Source organism: Crotalus tigris, unplaced genomic scaffold (assembly GCF_016545835.1).
Source record: "Crotalus tigris isolate CLP2741 ecotype Arizona unplaced genomic scaffold, ASM1654583v1 scf7180000018636.906410, whole genome shotgun sequence".
In the NCBI taxonomy this organism is placed as follows: Eukaryota; Metazoa; Chordata; class Lepidosauria; order Squamata; family Viperidae; genus Crotalus; species Crotalus tigris.
In genome coordinates, this window is record NW_024097116.1 from 11,407 (window position 1) to 31,216 (window position 19,810).

The window sequence follows — 19,810 nt, forward strand, 5'->3', positions numbered from 1 at the left end:
CCTAGTCCTCATTGAGGAGGGAATGACAACTCTGTTTCCCCAAAGCAGACAACCCTGAGAAAGGGACAGTTCGTTTCTTTTGGACCAGAAACTCTGAAACTCAGGACTAGGGCAGTGCTCAGGCCACCCGGACAGGACCCAGGAGCGGACACGTGAAAGTGTGTGATCTGTACCTGTTTCAGCGGTAACATCCCTGGCACTAAGAGGGAGCTCGGGCAAGGCTTGGATTGATAGAATGTTGACAGCTGGCGCGGGGTCAGCTTCTACTACTGGCAGAGGCAACCTACTGAGGCCATCAGCATGGCCCATTTCTTTCCCAGGCTTGTGGAGTAATGAAAAATCATATGCAGACAAGAAAATAGACCACCTAAGCATTCTAGGGGAAATGATGTGGGGAGTCTGCTTACGTGTGGTAAACAGTCCCAGCAGAGGCTTATGGTCAGTGAAGACCGTGAAATGCCTGCCATATAGAAAATCGTGGAATTTTTTAATTCCAGCAACAACAGCCAGAGCCTCCCTGTCTATCTGAGCGTAGTTGCGCTCGGCAGAAGACAGTGTTCTGGAGTAGTATGCAATAGGAACCTGAGTTCCATCAGACCTGAGGTGACTCAGGACAGCTCCAACCCCGTAGGGGGATGCATCACAAGCGATGCACACAGGAAGGGACTCGTTGAAATGTGCAAGAACACTGTTAGAAGTGAGCAAGGCCTTGACTTCTTTAAAGCAAGCCTCATGTGCTTGTGACCACAGCCACACAGCATGTTTGTCTAGTAGCCTGTGAAGAGGCTCAGCTACACTAGCTTTATGTCGAAGAAAAGAATTGTAGAAATTCAGGAGGCCTAAGAAGGCCTGAAGTTCGGCCTTGGACTTTGGCCTGGGTGCTTCTAAAATAGCAGTTAGTTTGGATTCAGCAGGATGAATCCCAGCAGCATCAATTTTGAATCCCAAAAATTCAGTAGAAGGCACCCCAATCTTGCATTTGTCTTTTCTGAGCTTGAGGCCTGATTTCCTGAATCTTAACAGGACAGCCCTAAGCCTTTCAGCTAGAATGTGTGTGGAGTCTCCTGCAATCAAGACATCGTCAAAATAGGGGCAGACCCCTGGTATACCTCGTAGTGTGTTTTCCATTACGCTTTGGAAAATCCCAGGAGCGACATTCACTCCAAACTGTAGCCTTTTTACCTTAAAGGCTCCCCTGTGGGTCACAATGGTCTGAGCTATGGCAGCATCATCATCAACAGGCAGCTGTTGATATGCTTGAGCTAGATCAATCTTTGCAAAAACACGCCCCCCCTTGAGAGAGGCCAGGATGTGACTGACCACAGGAACAGGATAGGCATGTTGCTGCAATGCCGTATTGAGTGTGCATTTGTAATCAGCACAAATGCGAATGTCCCCATTTGCCTTTAGAGGCGTGACAATGGGGGTCTCCCACGGGCTGGAATCAACAGGTTCTAGGATTCCCTGTTGGATTAGTTTGTCTAATTCAGTGTCAATCTTACTTTTTAAAGCAAAAGGGACCCTTCTTGCTTTAATCCTAATGGGAGTGACAGTGGGGTCTAGCTTTAAGGACACAGGTGGTCCTTTGAATGTGCCCAGCTGGGGGCTGAAAACATCTGCAAATTCTTTGCAGACTTCCTGTAGGTCGAGTGTTTGTAAGCTGTTGAGTCCTGTGACGTGTATCCCCAGGGCCTCAAACCAATCGAGTCCTATGAGACTCGTTCGTTCACCCCCTACTACTAATAAGTCTAGTGGACCTTCAAAACTCTTGTATTGCACGTTAAGGGTGGCCTCCCCCTTAACACACACTCTTGAGTTCTGAAAATCTGTTAATACAATATCAGAAGGCCTTAACTTGGCCTTAGTCCCACTACTGGAACAAATCTTCCTAAATGTATGCAATGAAATAATGGAAAGGGCAGACCCTGTGTCTAGTTCCATAGATAATGGAACCCCTTGTAGCTTCACGTTGAGTGACAGCTTTTTCTTCATGGGCTTGTGTGTGCCTGTTCTACAGATGCTTCTTCGCGAAGCGCAAAAACCTACCCTATTCTGGCTGGGGAATCTGGTACCCTTCAGGCGTTCTTCTTGGGGTTGTGCCTTTCGTCGGCCCAGACACACAGCTGCAATGTGCCCTTGTTTGCCGCATGCCCGGCAGGTAGCGGAGCGGAACTTGCAGTCGGTTCTCCTGTGGCGACCTCCACAGCCGATGCACTTGAGCGGAGCCGAAGAGCTTCCCTTCTGGTTCTCTTCCTTCGCGGGGTGTAGACGGTCGACTTCTTCGTCCGGATCCTCCTCGGAGTTTCGTCGGACGTCTTCCTGGTGCACGGACGCACCCTCTGCACTGCTTCTGATCGGCCGCATGTTCTTGACGGCGCCGCCTGCTGCTTCTTCTGCGGTGACTTCCCTTAAGGCGTCTTGGAAGGATAATTCTTCCTTAGCGAAAAGTCTCTGTTGTAGCTCTCGATGCCTTAACCCGCACACGAATCGGTCCCTCAGTCGTTCCTCGAGGTCCTTGAACTCGCAGGGCTTGGCGGCCTTCCGTAACGCGGCGATGTATTCCTTGGCTGACTCACCGGACCGTTGATCCCTCTGTTCGAAGATGTGGCGCCATGAGATAACGGACACCTTGGGGTGGAAGTGCTCCTTCAGCAGCTTCTTCAGGTCTGCGTAGCTTACAGACTCTACTGGGACAGGTGCTGCAAGGTTTTCTGCGATTTCGAAGGCGTCTTGGCCGCAAACGCAAAGCAGGGTGGCGCCTTCAAGCTATCTTCCCTCACTTGGTTTGCCTTGAAGTAGTTCTCCATTCTGGATACGTAGGACTCCCACCGCTCTGGATGTGAGACGTCGAATTCCGAAAGCCTTCCGATTTTCGCCATCTTCGGATCTTCAGGAGACGGGTCTATCAGCCAGCCTACCCCCGAATGCGCACCGGAATGGCGGGCAGCTGCCGAGTCGACGCCGTTCCTCTTCCGCCGCTCAGGACTCCTTGGGTAAGCTTACACTTCTTCCTTTCCAGGTAGTGCAAGGCATCCCATCCTCGTCGCCAGTGTTGAGTCCGTGGCGGGAAAACAGACACGAGAAGCAGCTGGAGTTCTCAGTTTCTTTTATTCAGTGTTCAGCTTACAGGAAGATGGCTTCAGCCTCGCTCAAACGCCTCGCAGCCTCTTATATAGGCAACTCCCGGGTAAATGGGTTACTTTTCCCGCACCAGCACCCGCGCATGCGCACGGCGCTGGCGACAGCCTGTCTGGTCCCGGGCAGCTTTGCACCTGCCCGGGACTGCCTGCAAATGCCCGAGCCGTTTGCAAAGGCTCGGGACATAACAATAAGGAACAAGGAAGCAGAATGAGGAGCAACTATATAGACTAACCAAAGTAGAAAGGGGATAGCATAAATAATCTCTTTTAATATAAAGCAATTCAATATACAAGCAAATAATAAGGGTTTTTCATTTTAATCTGTGGCTGAAAACCCTAATGGAAAATATACTTCACATTACAGCAATAATGCCAGTCACGTTATTATCCTTGTTTATTGGACTTTCTATTTGTTGACTTCCAAAGTCTCTTGACAGTTCAACTCAACTCTTAATTTGAAAGCCAGTCAATTGAGTGCTGCTCCAACTGTTGGTTTTGTGCCCCTGCCCAAACACCCTTAGTTTCAGACAAGTCGTTTGCTTTTCATCTTTTAAATCCCATATAATTTTTCTGTGATTGCCCATTAATTCATCCATGGCCTTGTTACTGTCTATAAAGAAAATAACTTTGGAGATGGGAAGACAGAGTAAATGTTTGGATATGGCAATCAGAAAACACAAAACCACAAATGCAAATTTACACACCACCAACTATTAAAAATGTAAGGTAGGGAAAATGGGATTTTCCAGATCAGCCCCACTGACTCTTTGTGTGTGTCACAGCTGATTTCTCCCCAAGGATGTGTATAAAGTTGCATAAAGAAAGTCACCTCAAAGCTGATTTGTTTTGTCTTTATGAAGGGCTGAATCTAAATTTGTATTTCAGATTCCAAAGAGTGTATACATGAACCAGCCAAAAGGCAATGCCTGTATATCAACATCAGCACTTAAACCGATATAAACAACTTTATTTCTTCCTCCTATTTCACAAGCCCAGTAGAAAGACCATGTAATCAGTGGTAATTATTGCTTTTGAAAATGTAAGCTTTACATTCTGCAAAATCTTTTTTTAAGTATATAAATACAGGAAGCTTCTCAAAATATATTTACTCAATTCAACAAGGGGAGAAAATATCAAACTAAGTTAGGACACTCAAGTGTTATTTGCAGCAATCACAATAAAGTCAATTTTGGTTTAAATCATGATTGTCATAAACACTCACAAAACATATTATTTACCAGATGGCAATTTCACTCAAACAAACACATCAAACTTATGTTTCATTATTGTCAAATAAGGATGAACTTGCCACTGGGATAACCTCTAGTACTTAAGCAAACACTTCTGCACACACAATAGATGAAGCAGTTTGTTATTTGGTAGGCAAGCAGTTCCAACAGATTCGCCTGACTCATCACTTGTTGCTTATATTCATTTGCAGGGGGAGGTATCAAGACCTCAGGAAAAAAAAAACAACGTGAACCTCTGGAATGATAGTTATTGCTAAGAAGGAAAGGTTACAGAATCTTGAAAGTCTGCCAAGACAATTCTCTAGCTCAACTTACACTTAGCATGGTTAAGGCGAAATTCCTCTGAGACAATTTCACACAGTTGCCCATTTCCCTGGACTCAGGAATCTTTTTTTTTTTTAACAGACAGGTTCCCTTCTGTAATAGTCCTGCCCACTGTTCCATGTTTTCAGAATCTATTAGACATTTCATCACAGGAGAGATCATCATTCACTAGTAGAGATGATCCTTTGAAGCAGAAGAGTGGCTTGAGTTAGAATAAGGCAGAAGAACCATGACCCTCCCTACAGATTTTTGGTCTACAGTAGAGATCTTCCATGACCTCTGCCCACATTAACATGTGTAGAGGTACACATTTTCCATATGGGTCAGAAAGATCTTAGGTAACAATAGTAATAGAAACCAAGATTAACAGCAGACTTGCAAAAATCCAGAAAAACGTTTTGCTTGTTTGTTTGTGTCTGCTTTTGAGTTAGTGTTTACTCCTGGTAACTGTTTGGACAAGTCTTTGCAGGTTTTTTGGCATGTTTTTTAGATGTGGTTCTTCCTAGGGCTAAGAGTGATGGTCCAAAGATCACCTAGTTGATTTTGTGCCCAAGGCAGGCCTAGAATTCACAATTTCCCAGTTTGTAGCCTAGTGCCTTAACTATTACACAAAATTAGCTCTCTTCCAAAAAAGACTACAACCCCATTAATAAAGTTTACTAACTTTTTGGTGAGACAATAAATCTGAATTATGGGAAATTTGGGGGTTAGCCACAATTTAATTTTTCCATTATACTCCCAATATAGTATTGCTTTAGAATATCAATGAATTTTTTGTGGCAACAGAGTACTAGGTTAGTTGTGTGTGTTTTTCAAAGCGGAACTCAAGACAAGAATGACAAGAATCACAAATATTAGTTAGAATGGATCTCAGAGGTTATCTAGTTCAACCTCTCACACAAATCAGAGTTCAGCTTAACAATATCAGTTTTTGATGATTACTGGCTAATAACTGGTTTCAGGAAAAGGTAGCTTTTTGTACCATAAATTTTGCCCAGAAGACTGATTGAAATTCTGGTTTTCTAATTAGTGTTCCAAATACATTACTGGAACAGCCAGAAGTCTGGTTATGTGCCCAAGTCACAGGATAGTCAGTGAAAAAAAAAAAAAAGAACAATTTCTCCCCACCACCACCACCACCCAGGGCCACTGGAGTGGTAGGATCAATTTCCATGAGCAGTTTATCTTCAGATATTGGTCTGTACAGTTTTATTTTCTGAAAAAAATAAAACAAAAAATGGTGCACTTATATTGTCGATAAATGTTCCGGTTAGAACAACAGTTGCCAGATCCACAGAAAATTTGAAATTTATTTCAATTACATTTATTTTGCAAATGAGAAAAATATTTAATAGTCATTTCTGAGTTTTGACCAGGGGAAACTACTTATTAATCCACATTGCTGGAATAGTATTTATAAAAAAAAAGATGTGTGCATATATACATGTGTACGCAGTTCTCTGTTAAAAAACAGGAATAATAATTGCTTTATCCACTCAAAAACAATGAGGTATTATGCCAGCCATGTGCTTTCAAACAAGATATCATCCACAGTAGTGGACTTGGGAGCCAGGTTCAATGATCCAAAATAGATATCATAACATATGCCAAAGACAATTATTTAAATAATCCTATCTTCACAAAAGTTGCATATAAATTTTGGTGAATCTATCTCCAGCTCAGGAAGAAGAAGAAGAAGAAGAAGAAGAAGAAGAAGAAGAAGAAGAAGAAGAAGAAGAAGAAGAAGAAGAAGAAGAAGAAGAAGAAGAGGAAGAGGAAGAGGAAGAGGAAGAGGAAGAGGAAGAGGAAGAGGAAGAGGAAGAAGAAGAAGAAGAAGAAGAAGAAGAAGAAGAAGAAGAAGAAGAAGAAGAAGAAGAAGAAGAAGAAGAAAAGAGAATCTTTTCTCACCACTGACTTTTGAAGAGTTCCCCTATTAGAAAGCCAATCAAATAAACACTGAAGGAAACTACTTGAAGACTAATAAATATAAAACTTTACTCAGGAATCACTAGTGCAGAATCCAGTTGTATGTGTCCTCCTCTGGTGTTTTACCACCCCACCCCCATCTCTTCCATCTGATATATCAAATGCAAGAGATGACTGCAAGTATGAAGCTATTTAAATGCAAAGGAAATTCAGGCCCTGCGGTCAACAGAAATTTCCCATTGATTTTCACAGAACAGACTCATGCCCTTATTGAGCAGTTATGATCTTGCACTACTGAGTTTATTAAACTTACACAAGATCCATTTTTCTTTGTTTCTCTGTTCACTCTATTACTTAGCCAAAGATCTGTCCCTTGCAAAAAACCCTAAATAACATTACTGGCAATAAAATGCAAATGAAAATGAGTTCTATTTTTTGTTTTGTTTTTTTTAAAAAAACCTCAACGTTTGAATTACAGTGTGAATAAATAATAAATGATACTAGAAAAGTATATTGTTTTGATGAACAGGAACTCTTAGCAACACAGTTTTACATTTAAACACATCACAGATGCTAGACAATGGCGGGGGCTCGCCCTCAGGTGCCTCCACTGATTTGTTAACAGGTGGCTTTAGGGAAAGAACAAATTCTTATTTTGTGTTTTTTAAAAAATGGTATTGGGAAGAAAATACACGTCAATACATCAAAATGTAATTTTCCTTAGCAAAGGTAACCACATAAATCCCTATAGCTAAGAATCGGAACAAATGAAGGGCAGGGAACAACACTGATGCTCTCTGGTCTGTCAGTTCTGCTTAACAATCTGTAAGGGAGGAATAAATGCTTCATAAGGGGCAGAAGGGCCCAAAGAGTAAAAGCAAATATAGTTCTCAAGAGACTTTGGGGGTGGCCCTCCTTCCTTTTTAAAAAATATTTTTTAAACATTATAGTTAAACAAATAAAAACTAATATAAACTACAAAAGAATAAAAGAATAAGAAGAGATTAGAGAGAGAGAAGGAAAGGAAAAATGTAGATAGAAATGTAAAAAAGAAAAACTAAAAATATAGTACAGGAAAAGAAAAGAAATATATAAAGAAGTAATTTCACCCTTATCACAATAAGTACAAATAATTTTAACAACTTATCACCTCTTAAAATACAACAAAAAGTCTCTTCATCCCACTTTTTATCCCATATCTATAAAAAGAACCCTATAAACTTGGGCCCGTGCTTGTCAAATGTGAGAATGACATCTGAAACGCATAGGATAGATAGTTTGGCGATGAAGACACAGGGACAGCCCAGGATAAGTGGGGTGGGGGAGAAGAGCAGGAGCAACCTAACAGCCGCTCCCTAGGCACTCGCACACATGCCAGGGGAATAACAATGACTGGGGGCAGGGGAGCAACTTTGGAAGCTATGGATGCATTGACAAGCACGAGCCCTTTAAGAACAGCACGGCCAGTGCTAATGAGTGGACCAATGACCCATTCAAGGTTTAGAGCGCAGAGGCGGCCAGTTATATAAACTAACTCCCAGATCTGGCGTTTTTTACACTCTGACAATGTTGGTAGTTTGGCCGACGAAAGCTTAGTACTTTTTGTAGATTAAACAGCTTTGGTTTAAGATTTTTATCCTGGTGTTCGGATACTTTTATATATATATAACACAAATATTTTGGATTTACGCAGAGTTTATGCAGAGTTCCACTATTCTAATGCGAAATGATAGAGCCATGACAAAACCAATGCCTATGGAGTATCATTAGCTTTATTTTTACTACTAGGATCAGTCAAAGATAGCAGGTTATTATTAAATATATGAAAGAGTGTATCCTCCCATATTACCCTGTACATTAAGACTTTCTTTGGAGAATTTTCTCTGAGTACTAGAACTTGTGCATTGCATCATGGGATTGTTCAAATGAAAGGAGGACACATATTTTGTTCCTGAAGTAAAGACAGAATAGAAATATAATACAATCAATCAATCAATCAATCAATCATGTCTTCACAAAGCAAAGAACTCTACAATCTGATGGCAGTCTCATTTTTAATGCATTCTCAAGAGAGATTCAATAGTTATCAACCTTGCCTTCTTTTCAGCAAATTATGAAATGTATCTTAATGCCCAGAATTTTTCAAATTATTTTACTTGATTCATTTGTCTATTGAATGACTTGATTGTTGGCATTATTTGAAGGAACTAAAGATGAAGATTTTTAAAAGAAAAAGGAAGGTACAGAAAGTTGGTGATCAAGATTAAAATAGATACGTTATTATCTCTGGTAATCCTTAATGGACTTTTGTTGATGAGGAATAAGGCTTTAAGAATTTTTCTATAAATAAGAGATAGGACATGAGAAGAAGAGAATATTTGTTTTATTTTAACAGAAGGTGATAAGTTACTAAAATTGTTCATACTTGTGATGAAAGGGAAATTTATTTATATATTTGTTTTCTTTTTCATTGCTTTATTCTTATTTTTTCTTTTTTTCCTATTTTTTTTCTTACAGCATATTCTATGTTTTCTTTTTCTTTTTTGACTTGTATTTGTTTTTATATTTTTAATTGTAATTTTTAGTAAAATCACTATAAAAAAAAGAAATAGCATTTTGTCCTACTTTCTTTTCATAATTAGCTGGATCTTTTTTATTTTGCTTCTCTGCCTCCTGATTCACCAGATGTTTCTTGCCCCTTCAACCATCATCAATATCCCATTAAATAAAATTTCATTGACTGTAGCTTTAGAGCCAGCATTAAGGGTCAGCAAGCTGAACCTGTAAGCTTTTTCAACTTTCTGACATTGAAATAATAAAAGAAAATAAAGAACAGAAATGTTGGTGTGCATATGGGTATTGTAAAGCATTCTTATCCAGATGACAAATAAACAAAGTTTACAAAAATGAGGGGCTTGTAATTTCATAAGAGAATGCACATAGTGGCATCTTTATAGTACCCATGACAAAAGGCTAAAAAAAAGACATTTGTCATACACTCGTGCTACTATGGGTTCCAGGGAAGCTATGAAATTATCCTAATTTCTTTAGATTGACATGCATAAATCACAAAATGGAGGATGCCATTTTGCGTAAAACTGGAATACACACTTATATATCAATATATGTGAATGTGAAAACAAGGAATATAATGAATTATAAATTCAGCCCAGCAGGGAAAAGGTTATGGCCAAGTGAGATGTATACCTGTTTGATGGACACTTTAAGGGCAGTTCTCATCCTCCTCCTTTTAAAGCAGGATTGCCCTGGATGTTTAATCACCTCACAATCATCAATTTTTCCTAAGCTGGTGTCTTCTGGGTCATCTGAGAGAATAGTGACCAAAGGTCATCCTGGACAATCATCCTACATTTCTGAAAGGCAGCAGGTTTGGGAAAAACTGAAATGGAAGATTATGATTATCTGACTTATAGTTGAATTCTAAGTGTTTACTGGAAATATCCCCTTCCCCCTTATGTCAAACATATGTACCAATTCATGAGATTGAAATTTTGTACGATATTTTTAAGTATATTTACTCATCAGTAGTCTCTATGATTGTACTGTAGTGAAACTCTTCCTCTACAATAAAATGTATGCGTAACACCAAAAACAATGCAATTTAATTGTAGAAGTAGTTTGAACAGTAGGTATATATTACTGTGGAAATATGCCTGAGCCCTAATTAATCAACATACTGTGGTATATTGAAAGTATGTCTGCTGCTATTCCACTCTCAATCATTACCATAATTATAAAATGGAAGAGACCTTAGAAGTCATCTATTCCAACCATCTGTTCAGTTCAGGATCCATTAGCATCCCTCTGACAAATTAGAATCCAGTTAATTTGAAGAACACTATTGAGTTCAGTTAATCAGATTGTAGGTGTCTGGTAGTTCATAGTGTAGAGAAAGGAAGTTCTTCCTGATCTCTAGCTCGAACCTGTTTCCTTGTACTTTTAACCCATTGATTCTGGTCCTTCCTTCCGGGGCAATAGAGAGTAAGACCATTCCATCTTCTGGGTGATACTTCTTGGAGATTGTTATCAAATCACTCCTCAGTCATCTCTGCTAGCTCATGTTTAACTTATGGTCAACAAGAACACTTATATCCAGAAATGGACACAATACCCCAAAGAGGGTTTGACCAGGGCAGACTATGGTAGGAAAAAGAATCAGAGTGCTATGATTCTCATAATGAACCTCAAGATGCATCACACTGCTAGCTCATGTTTAACTTATGGTCAACAAGAATACCTAGATCCCTTTCACATTTACTACTGACAAACCAGATTTTTTCCATTCTGTACTTGTGCCATTCTATTCTGTTCTGTTCTGCTTTGTTCTGTTCTATTTCTACCCAAATGAAGAATTATACATTTATCCTATTAAATTACTGTATATCCTTCTTTACCCTGTCAAGATCTTTTAAAGTCTTCTCTGTTTCATCTAAATTATTAGCCACCTCTTCCACCTTTGTCTCATCTGCAGACATTGCAATTGTCCCCTCATCCAAGTCACCGATACAATGATAAATGATAAAATAAAGCTCCACTCAATAGTTTCTCCCAACTTGAAGTAGAGACATTAATGAGCATTCCTTGGATGTGGTTTACAGTGAACTGTAAGTCCATCTAACAGATGCATAATTAAGCCCATGTTTTATTATTTTGTTTAAAAGAATATAATATGGCAATCTGTCAGATGCTTTGCTAATGTCCAGTTATATTTATGGCACTCCTTTGATCTACTAAGCTAGTAACTTTATAAAGAAGACTATAAGGCTAGTCTGGCATGATTTGTCTGTGGCAAATCATGCTGGCTGCTCTTAATAGCAGCATATGTATACACAGCCTCACAAATTTGATAGCTGATAATTTGAGGATCTTGTCCAGTGTAGGCATCAAGCTGACAGATTTGTACTTTGCCAGATCCTTCTCCTCCCTTTCAAAGATGGGATTATATTTGTTATATGCAAATCTTCTGGCACGTCATTAGTTCTCCAGAAATTAGAGTCAATGGTTCTGCAGTCACCTCTATTTCACTATTTCATCTGCTATGCCTTCAGTATCTTGTTTCACTGAATTTCCTTTCCTTCCTGAATACTTTTCTTCTTCAGGATTTCAAGTCACCGAATCAGACCTACTTTTCCTTGGTGTATAATACTGTAGATTCCTACATTTTTCTGTTTTTTTTTTATTTTTACCAAAATACTTTGAGCAGGATTTCCACGTTCTATTTCCTGAATTTCTGTGCAACCATATTTTTTTGGTTTGGTAACATCTATGCCCTTTATCATTTTTGAATGATCATGCCAATCATGAATACAATCTCAAATTTCAGTAATTGTCTATTAAATCATATTTGTCTTCTTGAGTTGAGATTCTAGTTCTCTCCGTTTATTTCCCATATTCTATTCATCGATGTAGAAACATCTGAGATTTTGAGTACTATCTACTGGTGTTTATTTATTTATTTATTTATTTATTTATGAGACTTATATACCGCTTTAAGTGCAAGCACTCTCAGCAATGTGTGTGTGTGTGTGTGTGTGTGTGTGTGTGTGTGTGTGTGTATATATATATATATATATATATATATATATATATATATATATATATATATATATGGTGAGAAATAAAATGATCACCAGGGTAATAAAAACTATAAAATTTATTAAAAAGCGCCTAGCTTTCGCCGTCACCTGCCGGCATCCTCAGGGCTAGTGCGCCAGGACCGAAAGGACCCACAGGACCACCCAGACGACATCCATATAAGAAGTAAAAACATCAAAACCAAAAGAAAAACTTGCCATAGGAAGAACAATGGGACGAAGGAGGATCGCAAAATAAACATGAAATGTGTATTGCCACCTGCCCCCGGCGGAGAAGAGTTAAAACATAGAGACTATTGCAATTACAGAGACATTTGCCCATCCACCTTAAGATTGAGGGAAAGAAGGATGGAGGAGGATGAATGTGCAGTTGAAATGAATAGAAAAGAACAGACCAGCCGTGCGCAGTCACTCTATTCAGGCCCGATGACGAGGTCGAGGAGTCGTGCGCAGACCTTGTTGCACCTATAAAAGTGACTCTCTCACTCCCTGGCGCACGAGCCCTGAGGATGCCGGCAGGTGACGGCGAAAGCTAGGCGCTTTTTAATAAATTTTATAGTTTTTATTACCCTGGTGATCATTTTATTTCTCACCATGAATACTCCCAGGGTTCACGTTTTTAATTTTCTTAAACGCGAATATATATATATATATATATATATATATATATATATATATATATATATGTATGTATGTATGTATGTATATGTTTTCTGAGGTTTTCGCGGGTATTTGTATGTAGGTCTTTGGTTGTTCGGGTTTTCTCCCACGTAAAATTGGAAGTGTCTTGGCAACGTTTCGACGAAGTCTCATTCGTCATCTTCAGGCTGGTGCTTTCAGCTTCGTGCTTTGAGCAGCAATGTGTGGTCTTAGCTGTTTATTCCTTTTAACTGCCAGTGGGGGTATGAACTGATTGGGTGGGAGCTTGGCTGTGTTCTGATTGGGTGGAGGTGTGTTCTGAATGGTTAGGGGGTTGGCTGTGCTCTGATTGGCTGGGGAGTGTTCTGTTTGGTTGTGCTCAGGTTAGTCTGAGTTGCAGAGGGGTTTAAGATTTTGGGCTGCCTTGCTATTTTCTGGCTTCGCGTTCATGGTCGTGCCTCCTCTTCATGGAGGGTGTCAGTTTGCTTCATGTATGGATTGGAGGGTTTTAAAGTGGCTAATGATGCAGCTGTGGTCTGGCTTCTGGTTTGTGGTCGTGCCTCGTCATCGGTGTGGCTTTGGGTTTGTTTTTTGCGTGGATGTGTGGTGGTGACATCCTGTGTGGGTTTTGTGAGTGTGGGTCTGGTATCATTTTTTGTGTTAGGGAGTCGTTTGTCAATAAGGGTGGGTTTCCAAATGGCTGGTAGGCGGGAGGTATCATCTCGCTTGTTCATGCTGTGTGGGCGTTTTTCTATCTCGATGGCTTCTCTGATTATTCTGTTATTAAAATGTTCAATTTTGGCAATGGTTTTGGTATTTTTAAAGTCAATTTCATGTCCTGTGGCTTTAAGGTGTTGGACCAGGGAAGATGTTGGTTCCTCTTTTTTGACTGAGTTCTTATGTTCTTCAGTGCGTGCACTTATTCTTCTGTTGGTTTGTCCAATGTATGTGGTGGGACAAGTGGTGCATGGGATTTCGTATACTCCTTGATTTTCTAATTCAATTTTATTTTTGGGGTTTCTAAGGAAGGTGGATATTTTTCTGTTTGTGCAGAATGCTGTTTTGATGTTGTGTTTATGGAGGATCTTACTGATTCTGTCTGTGGTGCCTTTTATGTATGGGAGGAGGGCTTTGGAAGGCTGAGTCAACCTTGAGCCGGTGAGATTTGAACCGCTGACCTGCTGAACACAGTCAGCTAAAGTGGCCTGCAGTACTGCACTCTAACTGCTGCGCCACCTCGGCTCAGCAGTTCTTAAGCTCTGGAGCTCTTAAGCTCTTGAATTTTAATTAATAGGGACAGTTCTAGATAGCATGTCATTCTGCTTACCAAATAAGATTCAGTGATTTGCTTATCTTAAGGGTTTATCTTAAGAAACTGGAGACTAAAAACAACAAAGCTACGGTTTACTAACACAGAGAAGGTGTATAGGGATGTTTGCCACCTTCTATGTCATGTTTCTTCAGTTTCCTCCTTTTCAAAAGGCATTCTTTTCCCATGCTGTCATCCTTGCAGGATCAGGCTAACTAATGGAAGTCAAACTGTCTTATTGCTTTATTCACAAAGGTCAGATGGAATTTCAGATCCTTGAATATCTGTGTTAGTGATTGATAGCAGATAACTGGTTGCTTCATGTCCACATGACTCCTAGATAGAACTGATCAACTTACCTTCTCCGATCTTAAAATAAATGGATTGGAGACTTTTGGGAAGTCCAATGTTACAGAGTAAACTGGAAAGTTTAAAAATATCCCAGAGGAAAGAGTAGCAAGCCCCTTTTGTAAAAAAAAAAAAAAAAAAAGTATGGCTGTTCATGAAATCACCAAGAATCAAGGTCAATTTGAAGGAGTCTTTACTTTTTAAACACCAGGAGAGTTTGTATAATGTATAATATTTGATTGTACAATGCAACTACACCAACATCTCTAATAATGGGGAAATGGAAGAGAATGTGAAAATATATTTAACTAATATATTTAGAATATGCAGCATAGTTTTATTCTTTTTAATGGCCTAATAATATATGAGGCAGAGATAAATGAAAGATTATGTAAGATTCAATTCGACTTGTAAAGCTCTTAAAAGAACAGGCCACTTGCTTTTAACACATTAACATTCTTTTATTATTGTGTTGATACTGTACATGAAGGGTGATGAGTAATTTGTTATCAGATTTTTTAAAAAGCAGACACACAATTATCTTATAATTGGAATGTTCTTATACATGTGCAGCAGTGTGCTAGGCATGTGTAAAATTATAATCAACAATTATATGCATACATTTCTAAAAATGGAAAGTCAATATTCTGAATCTGCAAAATAAAGCTCTTGCATCAGTTGCATCATGCATGCTGTTTTTTTCTCCCATCATAGTTCTGATGCAATGAAGCAGTTCCTCCCATTGTTTCTTCTCTTAAACTCCTTTTCTTGTTTCCCTGCTCAGATATATTAATGGCCAACTACATTAGCAACAGACAATTCAAGCCATTTGCTCCAATCTTTTGATTCCTCCTTTCCCAACTCATTCTGTTTCAGACTGTATTGTCTGCCAGGAAATAAACTACTATGCTCCATGAAGAGAGAAATATATGGCTCTTAATCATGATGCAATGATCAGTTGGTTCATCATCATTATAACCTGATCAGGGTCTCTCCTTAATGCTGAGATCTGTGACCCCCATTTTCATTCATGTAATAGTGAACAGATTTTTGGCTAAAACATTGACGATCTCAATTGGAATATATATATTTATACACATCTTTCCTGAACAAAGACATATAAAGGAGCTGGGGAAAAATGTTGAAAGGAAATCTTGGGGCAAAGAGTTAGACACTGTGTGCCAACAGTCAACAATCAGTTGGCTTTAAGCCTATGGAGTGCAGGGCAAAGAGTTTGTTGAAACAGACATGTGAAGCAGCAGCAACAGTTTTAAGCTGCAGAGAAGGAGGGAACCCTCATGCTGACAAAGGCAATGAACTGTTTAATATAGCATCATTCTAGTTTGCAAATAAGCATTTTGATCTAGCCTTACTGGGTCATGTGTCTGAGAAATTTAGCCAAGTCCCAGCCCAGCAGTCACATTAAGCTATATGAAAACAGGAGACTGAGATAGGATACTGGAAAAATACGATATAATGAGGGTAAAGGGAATATTCAATTCTCTAATTCTGTTTTTTGAATTCAACAGAGACAGTAGGCAGAACTTTTTTAAAAAAAATAGAAAAAGAGAAGTTGACATGAATATATTGTCACTCCAGGAAGGGGGAAAGCCACACTGTAATGACCAGAACACTGAAGAGCCACACTGATGACTTCAGAGAGTTTTCTTTTTAACAGAAATAAATGAATGTGGAAAAAGGGTAATTCTACACATGCATGTGCCTGCACATGCATGCACAAATATACACACACATCTTTGAACCAATTTTGGGTAAGTAAATTGTTCCTTCTAAACAGCTTCTGAAATCTCACTATTTTCTGCAGGCAAGTGTTTTGGTTGTTCTCACACTTTATATTTGTATCCTTGCACTAACAAAAAAGCAGCTAGACAGGTCAAGTCAAACACCAAAAAGAAAGTAGACTAGTTCCCACCTTGGGTCTTTCCCCCACTTACCATTTCCTCTATCAAGCTTCCTTTAGTTAAAAAAACGGCATTGAAGAAAGTATGCATAGATTATATGTCTGTACTCTCAACCAAAGTGATTGACTGTAATCTCAACCAAACTTAGACTTAAGCAAGGCATTAGACAAAGTAGATTACAGCCTATTTCTTGGTAAACTAAAAAAATGTGGGATAGACAGCATCACCATCAGATGGATTTATAACTGGCTGACAAACTGTAATCAATGAGTAGTTGTTAATGGTACTACATCTACATGGAGGGAAGTAAGCAGTGGGGTACCACAAGGTTCCGTCTTTGACCCAGTACTCTTCAATATCTTTTTTTTTTTTATTGAAAGTTTTATAAATTTTACAAAAAAACAAAAACAATACAAAACAAAAGACAACATATACAAAAAAGAAACTAAACATTACATATATATATAAAAAAAAAACCCCATCCCCCACCCCTCACAAAAACCCTCCCTTCCCCCCCCTGAGCTTCCCAGAGCAGAATATAGGCTTAATTAAAAATTAAGAAATAAAAATAAAAAATTAAATTAAAAAATTTATATTTATATATATATATAAAAAATATCTATATATATATAAAAATAAAACTTATAAAAAAGTTATGTGATATTTTTGTATACCCAATCTAAATTGTATAAATTTTATCCATTTGTCCCAAACAGCAAGGAACTTCTCTTGCGTTTGTTGCTTTAAGAAAGCCGAAATCTTTGCCATTTCCGCCAGATAAGCTACTTTAAAAAACCATTCCTGCAATGTAGGCAAAGATTCCTTCTTCCAATATTGTCCAACTAACAGCCTCGCGGCTGTGATAAAATTTAACATCAATACAACCTCCTTTGTATCACAATCTGTAACAATACCTAACAAAAATAATTGCGGAGTAAATTTTACCCTCCTTCTAAAAATTCTCTGGATATTCCACCATATTTTGATCCAAAATGCTTTTATCTCTCTGCATGACCACCAAATATGATAATAGGAAGCATCCTTATAACCACATCTCCAACATTTGGGTTGCACGTCAGGGTACATAAGAGACATTTTTTGTGGATCAGGGTGCCATCTATAAAACATTTTATAAAAATTCTCCCTAAGGTTCTGTGCTTGTGTAAATTTGACATTTCTCACCCAAATGGTTTCCCAAATGTCCAATGAGACTGGGACACCAAAATTCTGCACCCATCTAATCATACAATCTTTAATTAATTCCGTTTCTGAGTCCATTTCAACTAATACCCCATAAATTCTCTTGATATGGGTTTGTCTTTGATCCTAGACTTGCTTAATAAGATTTCCATCTTCTCTAAGAAAACCCAATTTACAATCCACCTTCCATTTATCTACTAGTTGCCTATATTGAAACCAGGAATAAATAATATTTTCTTGCACTAAATCTTCCCGTATTCTTAACTGCCAGTTTTGCCCATCCCATCTAAGTAACTGACTATAAGACACCATGTCCATTTTTACTCCTCTTTTTATTCCTTCTATCGCATGCCAAGGTATAGCCCATAATGGAACTTTAAAATCACTTTTATAATATTTTCTCCACATCCTAAGTAAAGAAATTCTTAAAATATGAGATTTAAAGACCCAGTCCATTTTTTTATTAAATATTAAATAGGCATGCCACCCATAAAGTAAATCCCATCCCTCTAAATGAAGTATATCAGGATTTGTCAAATTTACCCAATCACTGATTAGTGTTAAGACCACCGCATCGTAATATAATTTCAAATTTGGTACCTTAAGTCCACCCCTCTCACGGAAGTCTTGCATAATTTTAAACTTAACCCTTGGCTTTTCCCCTGCCCAAATAAATTTATTAAGACCCTTCTGCCACTCACTTAAATTAATCTCATTTTTCAAAATCGGTAACATTTGAAACAAAAAAAGAAACTTGGGTAGAATATTCATTTTTATCACTGCAATTCTTCCCATGAGGGATAATGGCAACTTCTCCCAATTCTTCAAGTCCTTCTGTACCCTGACCCACAACCTTTCATAATTATTTTTAAATAATTTTACATTAGAAACAGACAACATCACCCCCAAATATTTTTCCTTATTAACAATCTCAAAACCCGTCAAGTTAGCCAAAATCTGCTTCTCCTGACTAGACATATTTTTAGGTAGGATTTTAGTCTTATTTACATTAATCTTGAAACCCGAAACCAAACCATAATGATGAATCAACTGTAATAAGTTTACTGCAGAATAATCAGGTTGCGACAAAGTAACAACCAAGTCATCCGCAAAACCTCTCAACTTATATTCTTTTTTGTTAACTTCTATTCCTTTAATTTCCTGAGACTCTCGAATTTTGATCAATAATATTTCCAGTGTTAAAACAAACAACAATGGCGATAAAGGACACCCCTGTCTAGTACCTTTCTCTATTGTAAAAACCTCCGATTCAATATCTTCATAAATAACTTAGATAAGGGAATAGAAGGGAAACTCATCAAATTTGCAGATGACACTAAGCTGGCAAGAATAGCCAACACCCCAGAAGACAAGCTCAGGATCCAAAAAGATCTTGACAGACTTGAACATTGGGCCCTATCCAACAACATGAAATTTAATGTGGAGAAAAGCAAGGTTTTACACATAGGCAGGAAAAACCAAAGGTACAAGTACAGATTAGGCAAAACCTGGTTCAAAAACAGTAATTGTGAGAGGGACTTTGGAGTGCTAGTGGATGATCACTTAAGCATGAGCCAGCAGTGTGCAGCAGCAGCCAAAAAAGCTAATACAATCTTTGGTTGTATAAACAGAGGCATAGAATCAAAATCATGTGAAATATTAGTACCACTTTATAAAGCCTTAGTAAGACCACACCTGGAATATTGTATCCAGTTTTGGTCACCACAATACAAAAAAGATGTTGAGACTTTGGAAAAAGTGCAAAGAATAGCAACTAAGATGATTAAGGCCCTGGAGAATAAAACTTATGAAAATCGGTTGCAGGAAAAGAGAAAAGAAGGACTAAGGGTAACATGATAGCATTATTCCAGTATTTGTGGGGTTGGCAAAAAGAAGTGGAGGTCAACTTATTTTCCAAAGCACCAGATAGATTTATAACTGGTCAACTTACCTTCTGATAAGAAACAATGAATGGAAACTAATCAAGGAGAGAAACAACCTGGAATTAAGGAGAAACTTCCTAACAGTGACGTCAATTAATCAGTGGAACACTTTGCCTTCAGAAATTGTATGTGCTTCATCACTGGATGTTTTTAAGAAAAGACTGGACAGCCACCTATCTGAAATGGTATAGGGC